At 43.1% G+C, this 23,869-nt stretch overlaps 1 protein-coding gene across 7 annotated transcripts in view; it reads left to right on the top strand.

The window, feature by feature from the left end:
• Window positions 1-1,740: 1,740 nt before the first annotated feature.
• Window positions 1,741-23,869, top strand: part of Ralgps2 (Ral GEF with PH domain and SH3 binding motif 2) — a 146,019-nt gene continuing 123,890 nt past the window's right edge. For 3 of the 7 annotated variants that reach the window (XM_075988333.1, XM_075988331.1, XM_075988335.1), the window contains exon 1: window positions 2,064-2,197. The gene's annotated coding sequence lies outside the window, so the exon portion shown is untranslated. Of the gene's footprint in view, window positions 1,764-2,063; window positions 2,198-2,840; window positions 2,954-23,869 lie in introns of those variants that run through there. The other 4 variants (XM_075988332.1, XM_075988337.1, XM_075988336.1 and 1 more) reach the window with 4 other exon arrangements.

Genomic DNA, 23,869 nt, shown 5'->3' with positions numbered 1-23,869 from the left:
CCTTTTTTGGCTTTTGGAGTCAGAGTCTTAGACTCTGGCCTGGAATTGAAGCTACCGTCCCACCTCCGCCACCTGAGCCCTGGGATTACAGAGCCAGTGCCAAACCCACCTTTTTCTTTTTTTTTTTTATTTTTGGGGGTGCACATGTGGGCGCCCAGGTCATAGCTTGTGGGCAGAGGGCAGCTCTTACCTTCCACCTGGTTGAGGCATGGTCTCTCAGATGCACGGCCAAGAGTCTCCCTTTTCCCCTTCCATTTCCCTGCAGGAGTCCTTTCTGCCCCCTTCCTTGCCACCCAGGGACTAAACTCAGGTCCCCAGGCCTGCAAGGTTAGCAGTGCCTCTGCCTCTTGAAACTTTTTTTTGGGAGAAGGTGGGTGGGAGGAAAGTTCAGAAAAATTTCAACTCTTAAGGTTCATAAAGTGTCGTTTTTGCAGGTTGTCAACATGAGCAACACGTTTTGAGTGATTACTGCAAATTCAGACACTCTGTAAGCATAGGAATCTATGATGAACTCCTAGGCTTTTTCAAAGTCTGGGCCATTGCCTTTACAGTAAACTGTGAAAATTATTGGCAGATGAAGCCCCAGTTCAAGTTTAAAGTAACTGCAAGACATTTATGGTGAATGGAATTCCCTGATTTCCCTCAGTTTGCTATTTTAAAAGCAGTTCATAACTTGGGACAATGGTGTGTGCATATATAAAATTGTATGTACTATTGTTGGCACAGCCGACCACTTTTTTCTTAATCTCCTCCTAACTCGGAAAAAAGATAAAACATTTACTCAATAATAAAGGTCCCCCCCACAACTGTTATTTCGGTTTGCCTATTGTTTCTTTTGGGACTTGAAGAAATAGTACCTAGGGGAAAACTGCTTTACACACGTGAAGCCTTTTCGACAATCATCTCAGTTGAAATTTTCAGACAGCTTTTTTTCTTCTTCTTTGGTTTCTTTACTTCTTAGTGACTCCATCACTTTTGGAGAGACTTTCAAAGTAAAATAAAATAAAATCCAACATTGGGCTTTATTGCTTTTTCTTGCGTTGTTTCTTAATCCTACTCTTGCATGGGGGTGAGTTGACCAAGGTGATAAAGGAGCATTCTACCTTCTCCAACTCGAGAGACGCTGACAGAAGCCAGTCCAAGGGTACAGTTGCTAGCTTTCTTCTGCACAACAGAGCAATCCGTTCTGCTTTAGTTATTATATGGAGGAAAGAAATGAAATGCAACATTTGGTCACTTCACAGTCTACAGTGCTGCTGTAGAATTGTCCCTCCGCATTCTATTGCACATTGCCTCGAAGAGGACTGCATCACTCCCGAATGATACACCTAGGTGGCTCACAGAAAACCTTCCACTAAGTCACACTGCATCAAATTTTATGTAGGCCACCTAGGTGCACCCTGAGAAACAACACCCTTCCATCCCCTTTCATTCGCAGGAAAAAATTCACATTTTAGAATCACGTTCCTGCAACTCTTCAGTCTGGGACGGCGGGGGGGGGGGGGGGCGGATATTCCAAATTTCGATTATTTGTTCATTAAACCAAGGACAGTCACCCTGCTTAAAACCTACAGGGGCCTACCCAACACTTCCGGCATGTTAATATGTGAGTGCCCTGACTCCATCATTTACGATCCCATCGCTGTGGGGGTGACTCTTCCCATCTGCAGCCCCTTCACTTGTCCGCCACGACAACTGAGGTCGCCGCCTGCGTGGGCTGGGTATTTGATCCCGGGGCTGACTTTTGTTCTCTGGCCTTCAAGGTGAGCTGCGCCCCGCATCGCGAGCGCCCCCCGAGACCCCGTGCACGAGCGGCCGTGGGGCCCCACCTGTCCGCCCTGAACCCTGCGGCTCTTCCCTGCGGCCCCGCGCTGCGGCTGCGGCTATGGCGCGCGCCCCGCGGACACCGGTACGGGCGGCGGTTGGGCTCGGCGGGCAGCAGCCGGGAGTCCGCGGCGCGCGCCGAGACCCCGGCGACCCGGAGCTCCCCGGCCGCGCGAGCGCGCTCAGTTGGTGCGCGCGCCGCTCCGCCCCGCCCGCCCGGCGCGCGCCCCCTGCGCGGCCGGGGTGGATCCGGCGCACTCCCCTCCCCCGAGCGCCGGCGGCGGGCACTGAATGAGAGACGCCGACTGCTCGGCTGGGCGAGCGCTGCCTCGGAGCTGCGGGCGAAGCGGAGGCGACGGCCGCGGCTACACAGGTCGGCGTGGCTGGCTGGCGGGTGGGCGGGCGGGGAGGCGCGGGCAATGGCGACGGCCGCGGTGCGCGGCACGGGAGGGAGGGCGGACTGCGGGGCGCTCACGGTCCCGCGGTGGCGGAGGCCCCGGCGTCGCCTCAGCCTCGCAGGTGTGCCGGACGGGGCCCCACCGGGCCAGCCACACCCCCTCCCGGGCCGGGTGCCTGCACCCCGCAGCGGAGCGAGGCGGGGTGACCTGTTGCGGGGCCGAACCGCCCGCGGAGCGCGGGGTGAGCGGCGCCGCCGAGGCCGCGCGCGGACACGGAGTGGGGGGGCCTCCCGCACCGCCGCGCAATCTGCCCGCAGCGGCCGGAATTCCTTTGCAGCGTGGGCTTCGGCGGGCTCGTAAACACCGGGCTTGGGAGGTGATGGAGCTGACCTGGAAGGGAGCCCGGACCTGTGCTCTGCCGCGGCTCCCCGCCCCCCTCGAAGCGCTTTTCCTGCCGCCGTGTGCGGTGTAGACGCAGGCGGGTTTCAGGGTGCGTGGGCGTGTTTGGGAAGAAGCTGCGAGCTGATAGGAGGTACCTTAGTACGAATGTTAATTGGTTTGAGTTGGGAGGGGTGAGGGAGGAGGAAGAAAGGGCTCTGATGCTTGCAGTGGAGGAGGGGCGTTTGCAACCCGAAAGCCCTCTGCAGAAAGCGCTCCACAGAAGCATCCAGTGCCTATTGTTTAAGATCCGAGGATGAAAATACGGGCGGCAGTTAATTGAGCCTTTCCCTGTAGGTGTTCTGTATTTTTTTTCTCTCGTAACACTTAAATAGCTGTAGTTGTTTCTGTACAGCGTGTGTTTATGAGTTGACTTTGGTGTTTGTTTGTTTAATGTGTACCATCCGGGGGGACTCGAGTTCATGGTGTCTTTGAAGATGACCATGAGAAAGAATCTCGAAGAACTTTTCATTCCCTGCATGCAGGAGTACCGCAGTGCCACAGTTGGTAACTTGCAAACTAAAAAGGCTTGTCCCACCCAGATATGACTGTTCTGGCTGTGGCATCAGAAATGTAGTAAGTGTTAGTGCGATTATTGCTGAAGTGGGATTTATAACCAAACAGTATTGTTTTGATAATAATTAACCTCTAGTGAACATGTGTAATCATGAAGCTTCGAAATGTGGAAAATTAGCCACATCTTGTAGGTTAAATGTGTTTATTAGCGTTCCCTGGAATAACTTAAGTGTAGTTGTTTTAAGCTTTAAATTCTGGCATAGTCATTTTTAAATACTCAGACCCGCCTTCCTCCCCCATCTCATTATATCCGACCTTTCCCTGGTTGTAGGAACTTCACTGTTTTCAGAAATACTGTTGATCTTGTGTTTTTACACCAGATTGCAGCAGAAGTTGAAAGATCTGTTTGTCAAGGATCGCAGTATATTTTTCTGATACTACAGTGTCGGGAAGGATACACCCAAAAATTCTGAGAAAAATTCTGTTTAAAAGTCAGCTGTGAATCAGATATGCGTGAGTAATGCAGTTTGTATACATTTAAATACTAGCATATCTTTTTTTAGTTTATTATGTCCTTACAATTGGGATAGTGGTTGTGAGCAGTGAAAGATGGCTTTGTTGGTGAAATTAATTTGATTACAATTTGAACCTTCTTTTCTTTCCTTTTTTTTTTTTTTAAATGAGACAGGGTCTCATTATGTAGTTCTCACAGCCCTAGAAGACCAGGCTGGCCTCTAACTTACTGAGAAATGCCTGCCTATACCTTCAGAGTGCTAGGATTAAAAGCGTGTACCTCCAGGCCAGGCTACTTTCAAGCCTTTGTCCAGAGGCTAGTTTATTCTACACACATTGAGTACATGGTTGGTGCTGCAGTCTGATAGATGTGGAGGGTACTCAGCAGAGTAAAGTAGGTGTGTGCCTTGATGGAGATAAAGTGATGCCTGGGTTGTTAGTTGGAAAATCTCAGGGTGCCTGTGAGTTGGGGTATTGTTTGCATTTTTCCTTCTGAGAATAGAAGGAGCTGCTGGTGAACAAAAGCATCAAGACGATTTTCTTAAACTATGCTTCTGTTTATACACACTGGGTATCTGGTATCCAGACATACTCAAAATATATCCTCTACCTGGAGTCAGAGCGTGTGTGGTTTATATGTGGTGAAAACATTATACTTGTGGTTTATATAACTAAATGAAGTGTTTGCTGATATTCTCTCGGTATTTGTTTATACGAGTCTTTAAGAAAAGTAAAGCCTTCCCCTCACCCCAGTGAAACAGCTCTCTATCGTTCTTTGGTTGCTAAAAGAAAAGTCTGCTAAGTGAAAATCTGATGAGAAGTGATCATTTTATGATGTGATTAATAGTCAGTGTGACACACGTTGGTGTAGATCATTGTAGATTCCAAAGCTTTAAAAGAATTGATAAATATGTTGTTACTTCTTAGGACTATCAGTAACTAACCTCTACCTTATGTAGGCATTATTCTCTCCATTTCAGCGTGGGAAATGAGCCACCAGTAAACATTCAGTGACCCCCAAATCCAGATGGTAGCTCTTACCTGAGTGTGATGTTCCACCACCTCCAGATTGGAGAGTTTTTGGGAAGATATACACCTGAACTTAGTGTATGACTGGTCTCCAGAAAGCTTTTTTTTTTTTGTTTTTTGTGTTGTTTTTTTGTCTTGTTTTGTTTTTGTTTGAGACAGGGTTTCTCTGTGTAGCTTTGGTTGTCCTGGAACTCTATATGTAGACCAGGCTGGCCTCGAACTCAGACATCTGCCAGAGTGCAGGATTAAAGTTGTGTGCCACCATTTCCCGTCTCTAAGATTTTAAATGTTAATCTATTGAAATTGGCTGTTTTCTTTGGAAATATTGCTTTCATTTGGTATTTAAAATGAACATATGCAAACTTTTGAGAATAAAATGCATAAAAGTGGATCCTGTTTTGAATACAAGTTTTTTTGTTATCTAATGTTTGTTTTTTGAAATAGTTATTTCTTTCTGGATTCCATACTTTATTAGTTACTTAGTTTTCAATAAAAATATAATTCAAATGGCTTGAAGTTATCATAGTGTTAGCAGTCCCTTGGAAAGGAGTTTATTGCGTTACCCTATAATTACTTCCTTAAGTGTGGTTTAAATTCCCATTAGTTTCTCCTTAGTGAGAGAATGAAGATTGGATATGATAAAATTCCACTGGTTTTTAATTAATCTGCACTCTTTCCTTTTCCATGCTTTATAGTTTTAGTTTCTTTGCTTCCCACGTTTTACTCAAGAACTCATTTTAAATATCCCAGATGGGTTTTAATCATCAACCTCTTCCCTCTCCTTTTCTACCTTCCCCTCCCCTCCTCCTTCCCTCTTTTAGAAAAGTCCCTGACACTTTAAAAGTATTAAGTTATTGGCCAGAAAGTGAAGTAATGATATTAAGTGATATAATCACTTTCTTTTTTTGTTAAAATTTGTACTTTTACTAACACAGTGTACATGTAGGAAGTGACATTACCAGACTCACTCATCTCTTCATGGCTTTCTTCCTAGGTCCTGTTTCTGATTCCTAACCCTAGCCATATTAGCTGATCCTGCGTGTCTATTTTTCTTTCTTCTGGCATGAGTACATGGTTCTGCAGTTTTGTTTTTCAACTTAAGATTTTTTTTTACAGTGATTTTGCTTTAGGATTCCTGTGCTACCTTGAACTTACTCTATTGTCTTCGCTGTATAGTGACATCATGGTTTTGATTACAAGTTCATTGTTTACATTATTATGTTTCTGTAAGTATGTTTAACAGTTGAACCTTGAAGTGTGCTATGATTGAATTTCTTGGCATTAGATTGTTTTCTTTTGTATTTTTCCTTACTCTCTTATGTGTCTTTATTTTTTTCTCTAGTCTGTCCAAATCTACAGATACATAGGTGATAGGTATTCAGACTTGTTAAAAACTGGGGACAGCTAAGAAGGCTCTGCTTTTGTTCAGTCTGTAGTGTTGCTTTGCACTGGGACGCACAGCTTGAGCCTGGCCTCCCATCACCTTGCTCCTGACACGCGTGCTCTTCCTGTGGAGCCTGTGCTCGCTAAACTCAGTTTACTTTCTTGTTTCAGTGAGTTGTATTTCTTATTGACTGACTTTAAGACGGCTCACACTCAGAATCCCAGTGCTTGAAAGCTGAGGCAGAAGGATTTCTAGGAGTTCTAAATTGGTCTGGGCCAAAGTGTAAGACTGTTTTATAACAAGCAAAATATGTGTGGTAGGGTAAACTTTTTGAATTGTTGATGTTGCTGAAAATACTTTTTTGCTGCCTTGATCACTGTCTGGGCTAGATTCCGAATTAAGATAATTTTTCCTTGAAATAGAAGGGAGCACTGTGAAATAGAAGGGATGGCTGTATGATTTCCTACCTTTGAGTTGATGAAAAGTCTTAATAAAGGAAGAGTTTTCTTCCTTTACATGTGATATGGTCTTAAGATTTTTTTTTTGTTTGTCATCAGTCTGTCTGTTGTAACCCTGGTGTGTTGTACATGTCCCGTGAGTCTTCATTTCTGTGCACAGAATTTAGTAGGTCATGTAGCCAGTGTGCTTTAAAGAGCTAAATTGTAAGTGGTGCAGGTAGAGTGAGCCACACAGTCTTTGTCCAGTGACAGAGTTTGCTCTTCTGTAGCTTGTGAAAGGAGCTGCAGGCACCATGCAGGTGGCGGGTCTTGTAGTTTGCAAGACCTTGATCTAGCTTTGTATTTGCCTTACCAGTAGAGCATGTTATTATAGAAGGGGATAGAAGGCAGAACATGGGTAGAGACATGCTGGTGATAGCTTCAGGTCTCATCTGTTTATAGGAATTGGTCATCAGAGGAGAGAGAGGGAGCTGGAGAGTGCAACAGACTTGAGAAAACAGTAAATGACATCATCAGAGTGATGGATGAGTGTAGCAGGAATGGTGGTGTGATTGCCAGACGCACCTGAGGAGAGAATTTCCGAATTCTGTGTGTGTGCATGATGTATGTGCGTGTATGATGTATGTGCGTGTGTGTGTGTGTATGATGTATGTGCGTGTGTGTGTGTATGATGTATGTGCGTGTGTGTGTGTGTATGATGTATGTGCGTGTGTGTGTATGATGTATGTGCGTGTGTGTGTGTATGATGTATGTGCGTGTGTGTGTATGATGTATGTGCGTCTGTGTGTGTATGATGTATGTGCGTGTGTGTGTGTGTATGATGTATGTGCGTGTGTGTGTGTGTATGATGTATGTGCGTGTGTGTGTGTGTATGATGTATGTGCGTGTGTGTGTGCATGATGTATGTGCGTGTGTGTGTGTGTATGATGTATGTGTGTGTGTGTGTGTATGATGTATGTGCGTGTGTGTGGCATGTACATGCCACGGCATGTGCGTGGAGGTCTTTGTTCTAGACTTCTCCCTTGTTTAAGACAGTATCTGTGTGTTGGCTGTTGCCCTGCTTGTAAGGGCTCTCCTCTCTCTGCCTCCCATCTTGCTCTGGAGCTCTGTGACCACAGATGTGCACTGCTGTGTTCGGCTTTACATAGGTTCTGAGGATTCGAAGTCGGGTCTTCACACTTGCACTGTAAGTGTTTTGCCCACTGAGCCATCTCTACAGCTCCATGGATTTTGTGTTCAGAGCTTTACTAGGAATACCCCTAAAGTTTGGTTAAGATAACTTACTATTGATTTCTAATATGTAAAGCAAAAGATCCATGCTTCTCCAGGTCTTGCTGTGTAGTCCTGGATGACCTGGGATTCGCTATGTAGACCAGGCCAACTTCAAGCTTCTGGCAGGAGGCCTCTTGAATACTGGGACTGCAGGAGTGGTCCACCACGCCCATGGCCCTTAGCATTTTTTTTTAAGTCTCTGATAGAAAAGAATGAGAAACACCTTCTAGTGTTAGTGATAGTTTTTGAAGTTTCTAAAATACAAGGGTTGAGCTCATCAAGTCTTTCTGTATTATAGGTAATCATAGGTATTTTCTTGATTAGTAATAGAATGGGTTGTGATAATGCTGCTTTCTGTTACGTACTCTGTCCTTGACCTCAGCCTCCACTTAACTGTGAAGCGCTCCCACTCCCCACCTTCTTGATTTGCCAGTGTCTTAGTTTTTTTAATCTACATTTATAAGGTTATATTATGCATTTTGGTTTTCTTCAGAGTTTTGCTAAGTTCATAAATTACATCGTAAAGCTTTCTTTTTTCTTGTTGTCTGAAGTAGTTTCATGGGGCTATGTGAAAAGTGAGCAGGAAGTTTCTAGGACTGGATGGTGTGTACTAGTGATCAGGTGCTCAAATGTGCCTAGCGTGTGCACAGCCCTGGGTATATTCTCCCGCATCCCCACCTAAAAACCTAGAAGAAAATATGTTTATGTGGCTCTTGTAGATAAAAGTATTTTGTTTTGGAGCCCCAAAAGTACTAGCCAGAAATGTAAGCATTGATAGTGTGTATTAACAATATCTATTCACCAAGTGGTAGTAATCAGGGAACAGAAGGGCAAATGACAGGTTAGAAAATATGTCTACAGTACTTAACTCTGCCAGAGGGCTTGTGTGGAGTGTATTTTAAAGGAACATCATTGTGAAGACGTGTAAACAAATATGTGAATGATCTGAATATTCACCAAGTGAGTATTCTAATGGCTAAGGTAACAGAGGCAGTTTTAAATGATAATGCAGTACTGCCCACCAGAGCGGCATTGATGAACATGCCTGAATGAAAATACCGGCAATGGTGACCAGCCTGGAGAGAGGGTCTGCTAACACTCTGCATTTGTGTGTTCTTTGATCCAAGTGCTTTACTCTGCAGAGTGTGTGTGACCTGTCAGCTGCTAGAGTCCTTTCACTCCCAGGTGGAAGTGCAGGTGAGCAGGTGAGAAACGGTTAGAGTTGACCAAATCTGCTTGAGTGCCAAAGGCCTCGGAGCCATAGTTGCAAACACAGAGGCCTTAGAGAACAAAGTGCCTGTAACTCTAGGTTTTAACACGAGCAGCCACATCTTTGGCTTCAAGCAATAAAAAGCAGTAGAAAGCAGTCATAGTGGCTGCTGCTGTACAGCTACTGTCTAAGCTTATGGTTGTGCTTTGGATATTAGGCCCCACAGCCCTACAGTGGCTAGCGTTAGCAGCCTTGGTCCCATCTGAGGTGTTGGGACCCTTGGCCCTTAAGACTTGGCAGGTCGCGGAGATCTACCAGCTGTGCCCCTACACTCTTCAGTTGTCTGCTGTGCTCCTCCCCCCTGCACTCTTCAGTTGTCTGCTGTGCTCCTCCCCCCTACACTCTTCAGTTGTCTGCTGTGCTCCTCCCCCTCCCCCCTGCACTCTTCAGTTGTCTGCTGTGCTCCTCCCCCTCCCCCTGCACTCTTTAATTGTCTGCTGTGCTCCTCCCCCTCCCCCCTGCACTCTTCAGTTTTCTGCTGTGCTCCCCCCTGCACTCTTCAGTTGTCTGCTGTGCTCCCCCCTGCACTCTTCAGTTGTCTGCTGTGCTCCTCCCCCCCTGCAGTCTTCAGTTGTCTGTGCTGTAATCCTTGTCGTTTCCCCTCCCCCCTGCACTCTTCAGTTGTCTGCTGTGCTCCCCCCCTGCACTCTTCAGTTGTCTGCTGTGCTCCTCCCCCCCCTGCACTCTTCAGTTGTCTGTGCTGTAATCCTTGTCGTTTCCCCTCCCCCCTGCACTCTTTAATTGTCTGCTGTGCTCCCCCCTGCACTCTTCAGTTGTCTGCTGTGCTCCTCCCCCTGCACTCTTTAATTGTCTGTGCTGTGCTCCTTGTCCCTCCTCTCCCACCCCACCCCTGTGTGCAGGTTGTCTCTGGTGGTTGCCTCTGTCTTAGGTTGTCTTTATGTGACCAGCTCACCATGCTATATGAGTGATGATGATCAAAAGTAGCAAGGAAAGACCACTGCGCTTCTGTGGGCATCAAAAGGTCGGCATAGGAGGTGTCTCATGGTTGACCCTAATGGGCAGTAGTCTGCTCAAGTCTGTTCCCACCAGTCATGGCATAGCCTTCATTCAGTCGCAGGCCTTCTGCTGGAAGCGCCACAACTCCTTTCCTGTGTGCAAATGTCTACAATGGTTCACTGGGACCTGCAGGTCAGCATTGACTAGAACAATCCAGAACTGCGCTTGGACAGCCACTGTTGCTAGCATTGCCTCCAAGGCAAACCTCGAGTGCCTGACGGGACTGGCTTGCCGCAGGGCAGTCCCTCTGGCTGCCCAAGGGCTGCTGGGCTGGCAGTCACCTGCTGCAGGCAAGGCTCTAAGAACTGTCTGCGTCAGATCGTTGGCCGACCAAGCTTGTGTAATAGAATGTAAGTACTCAGGGTGCTTTCGCAAAGGTCCACCTCTGACCTCAGTGGAGCTTTAGTAGGATTTACCAGTGCTCTAGTTGTAGCCAAATAGAAGTTGCGTTGATTTGTCTGTCTTATAGATACAGTAGAAACCATCCAAATTATGTGTCTGTTAGTACAGCACTCAAACTACATGTACATTAGAAGAAAACAAATTTTCATATCCTTGGGATAAGTGCAGGATTCTTAGGTTTGGCACTAAATGACAACCAGAGTATCTGCCATCAAGGCTGTACAGCATCTGCGTTATAGAACAGTAGTGAAAAGTGCACACACCAGGTGTTCTCTAATATTTAATTTGTGTTTTAAAATTAGGATGATTGGAGCCTGGAGAGATGGCTCAGCGGTTAAGAACACCAGCTGCTCTTCCAGAGGACCTGGGTTCAATTCCCAGCACCCATATGGCAGTTCACAACTGTAATTCCAGGTCCAGGGGATCTGACACCCTCACACCAGTGCACATAAAATAAAATTAAGTTTAAAAATTCAGATTGTTTTAACTTTTCTTAGAAGGAAGAGTGTTAGCATAAGCCTGATTTTTTTGTTTTTAACTTTCTTTTGCTGCCTTTTATGCTTTGCCACCTCTCTGAATTCACTTTCCGTGTCTAGGAGACTTTGGACTAGAGACCTGTCTACTTTCCCATCAACCTCTAGTGACGACTCTGTACATTCAGGGGGCTTGATATGTGTATGGGTTTTAAAATTTTTTAATTTCTTCCATCCACCCATCCAGATACTCATCCATCCATCCAGATACCCATCCATCCAGATATCCATCCATCCATCCATCCATCTATCCAGATCCATCCACCCATCCATTGTGGGTGCATGGGCGTGTGTGCTTCTTTATGTGTATGCCATGGCAAGTTTGTGGAGGTCAGAGGACAACTTTGTGGAGTCAGTTCTCTCAGACCTTTGTGTGGATTCTTGGGATTTAACTCAGTTTCCAGTCTTGTGTGCCAAGCACCTTTACTTGTTGAGCTACCTCACCAGCCTTAATTTCCCCTGTTCTCTTTTGTCACATGACTTACTATATTTTATGGACCCTAAGTTAACTTCTATTGTAAGATTCACTGTTCGATGTACATCTAGGAATAAAAATGACAGCTTCCTGATTAGAGCTCTTAAAAGGTGAAAATATGCATACCTTGAAATCAATGAGACCTATTCTGTTAAAGTGTCTTAGATTTTCTTTAGTTAGATCTTTTTGTTGTTATTACTAATGCACGTTGTAAAACAGATTTGTCTGTACCTGGGGAGATGGCTCAGTGGTTAAGAGCACTCGTTGCTCTTGTGGAGGACCCAGGTTCAGTTCCTAACACTCACATGGCAGCTAACAACTGTCTGTGATTCCAGTTCCAGGGAATATGACAACTCTTTGTGTACACACACATTCAGGTAAAACACTCATACACATAAGATAAAAAGAAATAGATGTTTAAAAAAAGGATTTCTATGTTGAAATGTGTTATTGATATCTCAGTCCTAGTTTTTTGGGGTTTTTTTTGTTTTTGTTTTGGTAAAGGGGGTATAATAGCACCGTAATAGATTCTCCGTAAAGCCAGATAAAGTATATAGTAAAGTATGTAAGAATGCATCTCTGAATTTCTGAGATTTGGTGTAGCCACATCATAGTAACTGAGATTACTCTGGCTTTCTGGATTACTCTTCCAACTCTGAGACAGAGGAATAGTTAGAATTGTTTAGAATTTTCCTGGCCTGGGATCAGAAAATCTGTGTATATTCTGTGGCACTTCTGTGCATGTGCCCAAACCTTCACAGACATTGTGGGGTTTCTAGGTGGGTGATTTCAGGTTTGATCCACAGAGGTCTCTAAGTGTCCAGAAGTTGTTATTTAGGAGTGACTTCTTCTGCCTTTCTCTTACAGTTTGATATTTTTATAAGTTCATGTGGTTTGTGCCCTAACTCTTAAGTCAGGACATTAGTGAGGGTACTGAAACATTTATCTTGAGGATTTTACAGATAAGCAACTAACTTAAGCACCTTTTAGACAATATTTTTTTGTTTTCTTTGTGCATAGTATTTGAGAGGGTTACACGGGTATCATTGTTTACAACTTGATGAAAGACAGAATCTTCTAGGTGAAACCATATTACATAACATCAGATGATACATAATTATATGTTAGCTTGCAGAGTACCAGCATTTCACAGGAGGGGCCACAGGAAGGGGAGTGGTCCTCAATGAGAGAAAGAGATCTCAGTGAGTAATTAAGATGAGGCCAGAGGAATTAGTCCTCTTGCCATACTGTGCTGAAGGGCTTATTTGGGATGGGGTGGAAAGTGCAGTTTCAGTTTGATTCTACAGAGTAGGGACAGATGAGCATTGAGATAGTATGTACTGTTGGCCACTGACTTTGAGCTGCTTGCTCCATTTCCTTCTCAAGGCTGAAGAAAGTTTGTGATTGAAGATTGGAGAACTCTCATCTGCTTAGAATGTGTCTAAAAGGAAGATGTCTCATGAGTATATTAGACAGTCTTCCTAACTAGTGATTTGAAGTCATTGACAGAAAGTAGCATTGCTGCATCTCAGGTTGGCTTTTTCCTTCTATTCCTGGTAACCAATCTTAGCAGAAAACGGGGTAAATTTTTACTGCTAGTAAGAGAGCCAGAAGATGGTTCAAGAACTCATCTGCCAAAGTTTTGCCTTTTTTTTTTGTTTGTTTGTTTGTTTCAAACTTAGGGTCTCACACTTGTTAGGCAAGTACTCTGCCAACTGAACTAAGTGTGCCAAAGGTTTTTAAAGATTGCTCTATGTGGGTTTGAACCTCAGGAAATTCCCAATACTATTGAAGCTTTCTTTTGCTTTACTTTGTTTCTCTGACTAGTGTCCATAGCTGGGAACTGTCTATAGTATTGAGTCCAATGTGGTCCAGCAGCTAAGCTATGGAATGAGAATTTCCTCTAGTTAGAATGAAAAATGATAGTCGACAGGACAGTGGATTTTATTATCTTGATATAGCATAGAATCTCAGACTAAACAGTAGTTGGACCATACAGTAAGATGGCTTAGCTGGTAAAGGTGTCTGCCACCAAACCCAAGGACTCAAGGTCCATATGCTAGCAGGAGAACTGGTTCCCACTTCTGCAAAGTGTCCTCTGACCTTCACATCTACACTGTGGTTTGTGCACCCACAATACACACAGGCACAAATGAATGGTAAATATATAAAATGTAATTTTAAGAGATTGAAAAAGTGGTAGCTGTACCCCTGACCCATGTCTTATGCTGCTGCAGTAAATATGATCTCCTTAGTAACCACCAATGTGTATTTATAGCTGCGTAGTTACTGTAACTAAACAGATTAGAAAGACTGGCAGGACGTTTGAGCTCTAGATTAGCATTGGTTTATCTGACTCAGTGTCCCAGACATGCTGATTATAATTCTGGCCTGTCTATAATTCCTTTGAAGGAAATCTGCTTTGTCTGCAGTACACTACAGGCCTCCATAGCTATGTTTTATGCCATATAAAACTGTTGCAACAGCTGGTTCAGCTGTGGACATTTGATTCAAGGACCACTAAAAATGACTAAAGCTATCTACAAATGTGGGGTTATTGGGTTAGGGAAAGTATAGTCACTTATAGCAAACATGGAGTTAATTTGCTCTTAAGCTGGAAGGGTGCATTACATTAGAGTTCATAGAACCTAGTTAAAGGAGAGGAGACTAATTTTAATCAGAAGTTGTGAATTACAGCAAATTTAAAAGAGATGGGAAGCCATTTGATAAGCAGAAAAGAATTGGGCCTGTTTGCCTAGACAAGCACAGGTACATAGTCTGAGAGACACAGGGTACAGGATCCGAGATGAAGCGTCTCCTTTTATGTTACTATTCCTTAGTGTAATGAATCCCGCCTTAGTTACTTTCCTATTGTGATAAAACACTTGTGACCCACAGCAGCTTGGGAACGAAGGGTTGTATTTCCTTTACAGTTCAGGCAACAGTCCCTCACTAAGGGAAGTCAGGGCTGGAACTCAAGGCAAGAACCTGGAGGCAGGACCTGATGCAGAGGCCCTGTCTCCTCTGGTTTACTCAGCCTGTTTTTTACACACCCAGGGCACCACCCTCAATGTTTTGGGCTCTCCTCCAGCAATCACTAATTAAGAAAATGCCCTACAGCTTGCCTCTAGGCATATTTTATGGAGGCATTTTCTCAATTGAGAGTTCCTCATCTCAAAATGACTGGCTGTGTCAAGCTGCCATAAACTAGCCTGCACAACTTCTTTTCCTGAGACCACTTCAACTTCCTACCACCCCCCCCAAAGGATTTCAACTTTAATATCAGAGTTTTCAAATTTAAAAATCTGTCTCTGTCTTTTAACAACTGTATTAAGTGGGAAAAGTTTTTGTTTGTTTAACTTTGTGAGGACAGGGTCTTACCGTAGCTGAGGTTGGCCTATAATGCACTGTGTAGAAGAAGCTGGCCTGGAATTCAAGCAGTCCTCCTGCCTCAGCTTTTCAAGTGGTGGAATTACAGGCATTAGCCACTCATTAGTCTAGACTCATTTTGCACCTGCAGAACGAGCGTCCTCACAATACTTCACTTAAAACAGGTGACATGCGAAGCTTTCACAGCAGTGCTGCGCACCAAATATTGCCCAGTAAAACAACGTGCATTTGTATATAATGCTATTTATGGTCATTAGATTTTGTGTTTGGTTGGTTTTTTGTGAGCAACTAAAACGTTCTCAGCTAGAACTAATTTACCTGTTGTCACTTATTAGGTTGCTAAAATAACTAGTATATAGAATACGAAAAAGTAGGGTACAATGCAACCTCTAGTGTTTGATGTTTTTTGATCACCTAATCAAATTAATTAAACTGTGGTGATCTAAGTGTTTTATTGATATTAACTCATTGGGTCTTCATAGTAACTTGGTGAAGTGTACTGTTAGCTTTATTGGAGAAATTGAGTGCAGGATGAGGAATCAACTTGCCCAGAGTTATATGGTGTGTACATGGTGGTGTAGCAATTGGTTCTGTCGGTTTAAAAAGTGTGTGGTCTTTTGTTTCATGAATGAAAGACATACTGCAGGATGGGAGAGATTAAATATCTAATTAAGGAGTTGCGTCTCGGATGTATAAAGAACTCTGAAACTCCTAGTACTAACATACCACCACCCAACTTTTTAAAAAATATGCCAAAGGCTTGATAGACATATCACCAAAGGAAATAAACTATGTGTATGTAGAGATGCACAGCCTTTATTTTGATTGAAATATTGCTACTCACTAGAAAAATGAAAATTAAAATCATAGTAAGCTACCACCATAACAAGTATGTGAAAGAAACTAGGATCCTGTACTTTACTGTTGGGACTGACATGGTACAGCCTTCATAGGAGACAGTTATTAAAAATTTCACAGGGCCTTCATACTCCCATCCTTAGCAGCCTTATTTATAGCCCCACCAGCCCGTGTGTGTGTGTGTGTACTGCACTAATGTACTGCCAAACAGCCTGTATGCACAGCAAAGTCCTCAGCAAAGATTCAACCAGTCCTAACCGCTAGTACTGCCACAGTCGAGAAACCCTAAGAAAGGGTCCAAGGTCAGTTTGGCTGGGATCTTAAATGTAGCTTGTTGCTACTGCAGACTCCCCTGGAGCTGCTCCGAAAGGCTGGTGCTCACATGGCAGTACTTGGTGCACGTGTGGAAGGCTGTGCTTGGCCTTGCTTTGCTTGTTCCTCTCTTCTGTCCCATTAGAGCGATGCTTGTTCCAATAGACCTTGCTGTAGAGTAGGAGCTGGCCGACTTTCGGTCATGTGCAGATGGTGCTGTGGACCGCGCAGACCGCCAAGTCTCCGTGGTGGCTGATGGGTTCTGCCCCTAGGGTGAAAGCTCTCATGTGGATGGGTGCATCTGGCTGTGTTCCAGTAGAGGCTTCCTGCGCAAAAGTGGGACTGGCTTAGGCCTGTCAGTTGTGGTTCCGTCATTTGCCTTTCTTCTTTGTGGGTGAGGTTTCTGGCTAGTTCCCTGAGGTGACATCTGCTAATGGGATAGTCTCCTTCATTGCAGCTGCTCATCCTTACTGAGAGTGACGGGCGTGAGCAAATGGAGCAGAGTGCTAAAGCAGCCTAGTCCCTGCATCTCACACACAACCCACAGTAGATAGCAAATCTGGCAAGTTTACCTTTGAAACTCGGCTTTGGAATTAGGCTTTCCCCTAAAATCATCTGTTGCTTCCTCTGCCTTCAAGGTTCCCCCTCTTACTCATCATCTGCAAATGTTGCTTTCTAAAATAAAAGTACTATGGCATACTTGTCTGCCTCTCTAATTATTCCGGGATTTCCATCCCCCAGAATGCAGTTCTTAACTGACTTTTACTCTTATTCCCTTTAGATAATCACTCTATGGCTAGATCTGCACAAACATAAAGGGTTTTGATTGTTTTTTTAAAAAAATATACAGTTAGTACACATCTTTTTACATATTGGGCAACTCTGTCCGGGGCTTCCCTTGGTCTTTCTGTTAGAATGTGCTGATGTACTGGTGTCCTCCCCATGCTATCGGAGCCTCGCAGTCTGCTGAGGGCTGCTGCAGTGTGTCCGCTATGTACATGTGTGCACCTTCATTTCCTTCTCCCCAAAGAATCACACACTAATCCTACCCATTCTTGAGGCTTTGTTAAAAATTATTTCCTGTGCTGGATGAATGGAAAAAGATAAAGGAGGACTTGACAGCTCCTGCTATGGTGGAGGACAGAGTTTATTATAGATGTGAGGGAGAGCACAGCCAGAGGCAGAGACGTCTGGGAGAGTCCCTGGGAGTGAACATGACCCTGAGTTGGGCCTTGTGAGGAGAGAGGGGAAGGAGGAGGGAGAGCTAGGAGACCAAGAGACCAAGATTCCAAAAGGGAAAAAGGACCAGCGTAGCCAAAATGACTGGATTATATAGGGAAGAGAAGCTGGGGGAAGGCGGGGGTTATTGGCTGGAATTTAGGGTAAGGGGTGGGCTATGCCAGCCATGAGGACCCTATAACAGATAGAAACTGAGGGATGCTGGAAGAACCTGGCAGCCAGTGTCCACTTTGATATGTTAATAGGCACTCAGCCTTCTGTCTCAGGTTTGAGACCTAACTCTGGGATTGCCCTTAAGCATATTTTTTTCCTCTGCACAGTTTCTACTTGGTAAGACTGATCTAAGATGGGAAGATTTTCTGTGAGAACCCTGACATTTTCTCTTTGGCAAACAAATCTGAAGGAGCTCTAGCACATGGAATGTGAAAGAGAAGATGAAAAGTAGAAACTTTCTAAAGAATGTTTCTTTGCTCTTGAGAGAGCTTCTCCCCCTCTAAGCCCTGCAGCCCTACTTTCCCATTTGTGTGTTGGTATTTACCTTATAGGACTGTAAGAACCTATGAAGGACAGTATTCCAGTGTCCAGAACACCTCACGGCTATGCAGGAAACTACCTTTGCTTGGTCACTGTGTGGCCAGGAAGTTACTCAGGAGTAAATGCATCATCAGAGATCTGGTTCTCAGCTCTCAGTAAAGACAGTCTGGTGGAAAACAGACTGAATTTTCTAGAGATCATCTTTAAAAAATTATAACCAGCTACTGTACTTGTTAGTAGTATATACTTGTGGCTGAATTGTTTTCCTAATGAGTAATTGATAAACATTTTGTGTGTGTGCTTGTGTTAGAAGCATGCCTGGCTTTTGTGTGGGTCCCAGAGATCAGAACTGAGGTTCTCACGCTTGTGTGCCAGTGCTTTTCCCACTGAGCCATCTGTTTTCTCTCAGACAAATCCTCGGCTGAAATTATGTTAAGGTGCTTCTTTGTGCATGTGCATGCTTGCATTGTTTGTGTATGTGTGCATATATGTGCATACATGAGAGAGCGAGAACATGCATGTGTGCTACAAATCATTATGTAAACATAGTAATTCATTCCCTTGGTATTGACAGGGTATTGGTTACCTGCAGATCTTCAGTACCCTGTTTTAAATAGAGCAGTAGTTGGGCACGATGGTACAGGCAGGCCTGTAATCTCAGGTTAAAAATGAAGATGGGAAGATTGTAAATTCTGGTTACCGTACTTCCATATAGTCTGTGCATATCTTCCTAATCTCTAGATTATTTATAAAATATAGCCCAATGGAGATGCTACATAAAATAGTATTTTACTTGTTTTGTTTTGGGACTGTATTGTTTAGGGAATGATGTGGAAAAACTACATGTCCAGTATAATTTATTTTTTTCTCAAATATTTTATAGCTGGTTGAATCTGGACTATAGAAGCCACATTTATTTTGCAAACCAGTCACTTTCTCTGCCCACCCCACCCCGTCTTTCCTTCCTATTTTGAGACAGGGTTTCATATTTGAATTTACTATATAGCCAAGATTAGCTTTGAACTCTTATTTCCTGCCTCTGTCTCCCAAGTACTGGGATTATAAACATATCCCAACACACCCAGTTTGAGTTGTTAATTTCAGATTAGTGGAGGGCTGTGTCCATAGCCCAGTGGTAGAGTGCTTGCTTTGCATACCCAATGGCACAGGTTCAATCCCAGTACAGAAGAAACAAACACCTGCCCCTAACTAATGGGCATTTAACATTAGAGAATGTGATGTTTTGACTAGTTAGATACTGATGGAGTAGATCCCGGTTTTCACAAATTAGGCTGTGGTTTTCACTATTCTGTGAATAACTGGGAGAGTGTGTAATATATAATAGTTTGTAATTGTAACGAGTAGAGATTTGATCCTAGCCTACCACCCAGTATACACATTCCGGTGTGATTTACTAATATGCAAGTCCTGTCCTCACCTTTGTACAGCTGCTAGAGCTAATTCATAATGGCTGAAAAGAAGTCTAGAAGTAGCTGTCATTTTAGACTTAGAATCATTCACTGTTTGTGGTACTAAAAAGAAAATTAATTATCCCTTCATGTTTTGTGTGCCACAGTAGTATTCTCAAATGTGGGGGTCTCAGACTGTTTTGGGGACAGATCCCTCATAATGTCAAGGACTTATTGTACTTGAGGTTATCATAAAGGTATTCATTTGTTGCAGTGTCTGAATTCAGTAGCTGACAATCTTGTCAGCCTTTTTAATTTGTATATTTTATTTTATTTAACTTTCTAAGTCAAATTTGCAAGATCTTTCTCATTTACCAGTCCATTTATAAGAGCTTGTCCTTTGTGTGGGTGCAGAATAAAATCCCAGCCTTTGTCTCACTGTGACAGACCTCGTCCTTTATACCTGTTTCTCTATACTCAGTTCCTGGCTCTTCCGGTTCCTTTCTTGAATTTTGCTCTCTGCTGTACTCCGTCTGTTGGCAGTCTTCTAGTAGACGGGGGTTTGCCTCTCTCAGCCTTGTTTATACTGTTGACTGTATTGTTTTGTTCTTGTAATAAACTGCCATTACAAGTGAGAGAGACTAGGTAGTTATCTCCTGCCACTCCCTCACTTTCACAGCGGTTAAACATTTGATAAAGAATTGTTGAGAAAAGATGGTCTGGCTATACAGAAGGATTCAAGGATTAGCAGACGGATGGACAGTGTCATTAACTAGTTACAGGCTGGCTCACATGATCTGTCTCTGTCTCTTTCTCTCTTTGTCTCTTTCTCTGTCTCTCTCTCTCTCTGGTTTTCAAGACAGGGTTTCTCTGTATCTTTGGAGCCTGTCCTGGAACTAGCTGTTGTAGACCAGGCTGGCCTCGAACTGCCTCTGCCTCCCGAGTGCTGGAATGAAAGGCGTGCACCACTGTTAGGCACTGATCTCTTATCTAAAACTGAGAAGTGGAGTGAAGGAAGCAGTGGTTAGCAAACGTGTTTTTACTCTTTCTTTGCTTCCTCTTCCTTTATTCTGACATGATTGACAGCTGCTGCACTTTCTCATCACTTTACAGCAAGTCTCTGCAGCCACCATTCTCCATGGGGAGCAGGCAGGGAGTGAGGGGGGTATCGGAATGAGGAAAGATCTGGGACTTGAAATGCATCCCAAGATCTTTAAAATGCCTCCACCTCTTTAGTAATATTCATCTGTTATTCCTTCTTTTAGCTTGGGGCAAAAATACATGTAACTGGATCCAAAACACCATGAACACATTTAACTTGTCTGGTCTAGTTACTGAACAAGTGACCTCTATTGCCATCTGTTGGTAAGAGTTGGGATTTTTATTAGGCATGTTGCTTAGATAACTGAATTTTGCAAGTTGAAGAGCTTTGTAACTCAAGAGAATTTAATTTCCCTTTATGGTTTCAAACTAGTAGTGAAGTGGTAAGAATAGCATACCAGGATTTGCCACAGAAATGACCTACGGTATATGATATATGTGTGTGTGTACATATATATGTATATATTCCCTTTATAATTATACATGTGTATATTTTAATGTATGATTTCTTATAGATAGGAAAAGGTACTTTATGCATAAGTACTCTGTATCTATGTACATACATTAACTAGGGAGTTGGCTCTGTAGTCACAGAGACTAAGTCAAATCCCAAGATACCATACGCACTTGGCAAGCAAGCTGGAGACCTAGAACTGACGGTGAGTCAGCTTTCCTCCCCATCATCTGTTCTCTGATCCCTCCACAGTAGCACACTTGTGCCAGATATGAAATCTGTTTCTCATCCGTTGGGTGGTTTTCATGCTTTAATTACTAATAGTATATAAGCATGTTTTTTTTTAAAAAAATTTTAAGTACACAGTCTTGTGAGTTAAATGGACTTTTAAGAGCCAGTCTTGAGTAGAATGTATAAACTCCCAGCCAAAGGACATCAAACTAAATGTTGAGAGCACATTATTTATTAACCTATATACCTACTTTGCTATAGGAGGTCAGAGGTCTTTTTAAAATTTTTTTCTTTTTTTGAGATTATAATTTCATCATTTTCACTTCTTTTTCATTCCTCCAAATCCTCCTGTTACACCTTCTTGTTCTCTTTCATATTCATGGCCTCTTTTTTTGTGTTTTGTGTGTGTTTCTCTAAATACACAAGTGCAGTCTGCTCAGTCTGTATATATTTTTAAAGAACTTGTTTTACTTTGTTTTGGTTTTTGTTTTTTGAGACAGAGTTTTTCTGTGTAGTCCTTGCTACCTTGGAACTAGCTCTGTAGACAGTATGGCTTCAAACTCACAGAAATCTTCCTGCATCTGCCTCCTGAGTGCTGGGATTAAAGATGTGCATGACCACAGCCCCAGTTTGTTTTATTATTTTAAATTACACTGGGTGGGGTAGGTGCTTTGGGAAGCCAGAGGTGTCAAATCCCCTGAAGCATTGGTTCTCAGCCTGTGAGTCACTACCCCTTTAACAAACTGCTGTCTCAAACAAAACCCCCAAAACAAAATACCCCCCCATCTACATTATGATTCATAACAATAGCAAAATTACAGTTATGAAGTAGCAATGAAGATACTTTTATGATTAGGGTCACTACAATCTGAGGACCTGTACTAAAGGATCACAGCAGTAGGGACTAGTTAGAGATGGTTGTGAGCATCCTCCTTGTGTGCTGGCAACTTCTGGAAGAGGAGCAGTGAGTGCTCGAAACAGCTGATGCATCTCTCCAGTTATGTCATTGATCTTTGTATTAGAATTACTTAGCATGTTATTGTCCTAAATTTTCTGTGCTTTACCTTGAAATACTCTTTATTTTGTAGTCTTCTATCTCCCTTGAGAGTTAAACATTTGAAAATTCTTCCTCTACAAGTTAATTGGCATCTTTTGTGTACAAGCAGCTCAAACTGGTTTGGAGCTCAGCATCTTTCACTTCCTTTGCAGGGCTGGGTTTATAGGATGTGCCACCATGCAGGACCGGAGGACCAGCGTTCCTACCCCTTTGTCTTTAATATATGCATTCTATTTCAGTGAAGGTATTAAATGGCTACAGGGTAAATGAAATATTTTCCTGCTGCCTTTATCACCTTCCTTCTAATTTAAGGTGCTGACTTAGTTTGTTTCCAAGCCCTCTTTCTCACACTTCTTAAATGTGTGCCTCAAGCATTTAGGAACGTATATAAAGTATAAATTGATGTTTTAGCTTAAACAACAATTTGATGAGTGAGTGAGTAAAGCTTCCTGGGAAATGATTTATTTAGTTGTTCTGACACGATGCTCTAAACATTAAATAGTGTCACTTAACATTACCAGCGTTTTTCCCTTTTACGTCTTGGGTGGTGTATGAAATTGCTAACCCTGTCATTATGGTTGGCTTCAAGCATTGGGAGTTTTTCCAGAACTCATTTTCTCACAGTTTCAGGGTGTGTTCATGTCCATGAGAGCTACTGCTATTGTCTGAAATTCTTGCTACTCTTAGATTTAAATTAAGTATAGCTTATATTTTTACATTTTATGCTAAGGATAAGTGGCCTTTTGGTTTTGAACTGAGGAAACATTGTATGTATTTGAATAAGCTTTTAACATTTGTTTATAGACACTAGGTGTTCTTAGAAAATTTGAAATGCTTCAAAACAGGAAACTTTTAAAGTTATTCTGCTGGGAAGTTACTCAACCAGTATAGACTGCATAAGTATTACAAAATTTGAAAAATTGTAATTTGAGCTGTTTCTAATCCCTAAGCATTGGGGCCGAGGGAGGTTCAGCTGGCACTTAAAAGTCGGTTGTCAACAGTAGAGGTTAGCAACCCTAAGGAATCATCATTGAAGCCATGTTTAGAATCGCAGATAGGTATACTATGTACTAAAGATTTTGTTTTTTATTAAATATGTAAATTCATCCCTCTTTGCTCTAAGTGAATAATTTGCCCAGTATAACACACTTGGTTAGACCTGTAATTGAGGTTCCATGCCCCATGCTTTTACACTGTCACCTTTTGCCCCATAAGCAAGGAAGGCAGTGGGAATTGTTCATGGATTCGTGTGAAGTGCATTTTTCTTCCTTTTGGTATCGTCTGTTAGACATTGTGTTTTCTGTGTGACTAAAACTTTTGCATCAGGCCTAGGGTGATAATGTATGGAAAGTTCTGAAGTCAAAGGCTAGAATGTTGGTTTATTTATTTATTTTTATTCTAGCCCCATGTTGGAATGCCAAAATGTTGTTGGTTGTTTTTGCTCTCTTCTGGCTTTTTGGGGGGACCTTGCCACCCTGCTCCCAAATAAATCACACACAGACACTTATTTTTACTTATAAGTTCTCGGCCTTAGCTTGGCTTGTTTCTAGCCAGTTTTCCTTAACCTAAATTATCCATCTACCGTTTGCCTCTGGACTTTTTCCTTCTCTTATTTTTGTAATCTTATTTTCATACTTACTCCCTTACTCTGTGGCTGGCTGGGTGTCTGGCCCCTAGCGTCCTCCTTTCTTTGTTCTCTTTTGCCTCTTCTCACAAGATTTCTCCTCCTGTTCTCTCTGCCTGCCAGCCCTGACT

The sequence above is a fragment of the Microtus pennsylvanicus genome, chromosome 10 (assembly GCF_037038515.1).
Source record: "Microtus pennsylvanicus isolate mMicPen1 chromosome 10, mMicPen1.hap1, whole genome shotgun sequence".
NCBI lineage: Eukaryota > Metazoa > Chordata > Mammalia > Rodentia > Cricetidae > Microtus > Microtus pennsylvanicus.
This window is presented reverse-complemented; position numbering and strand designations above follow the sequence as displayed.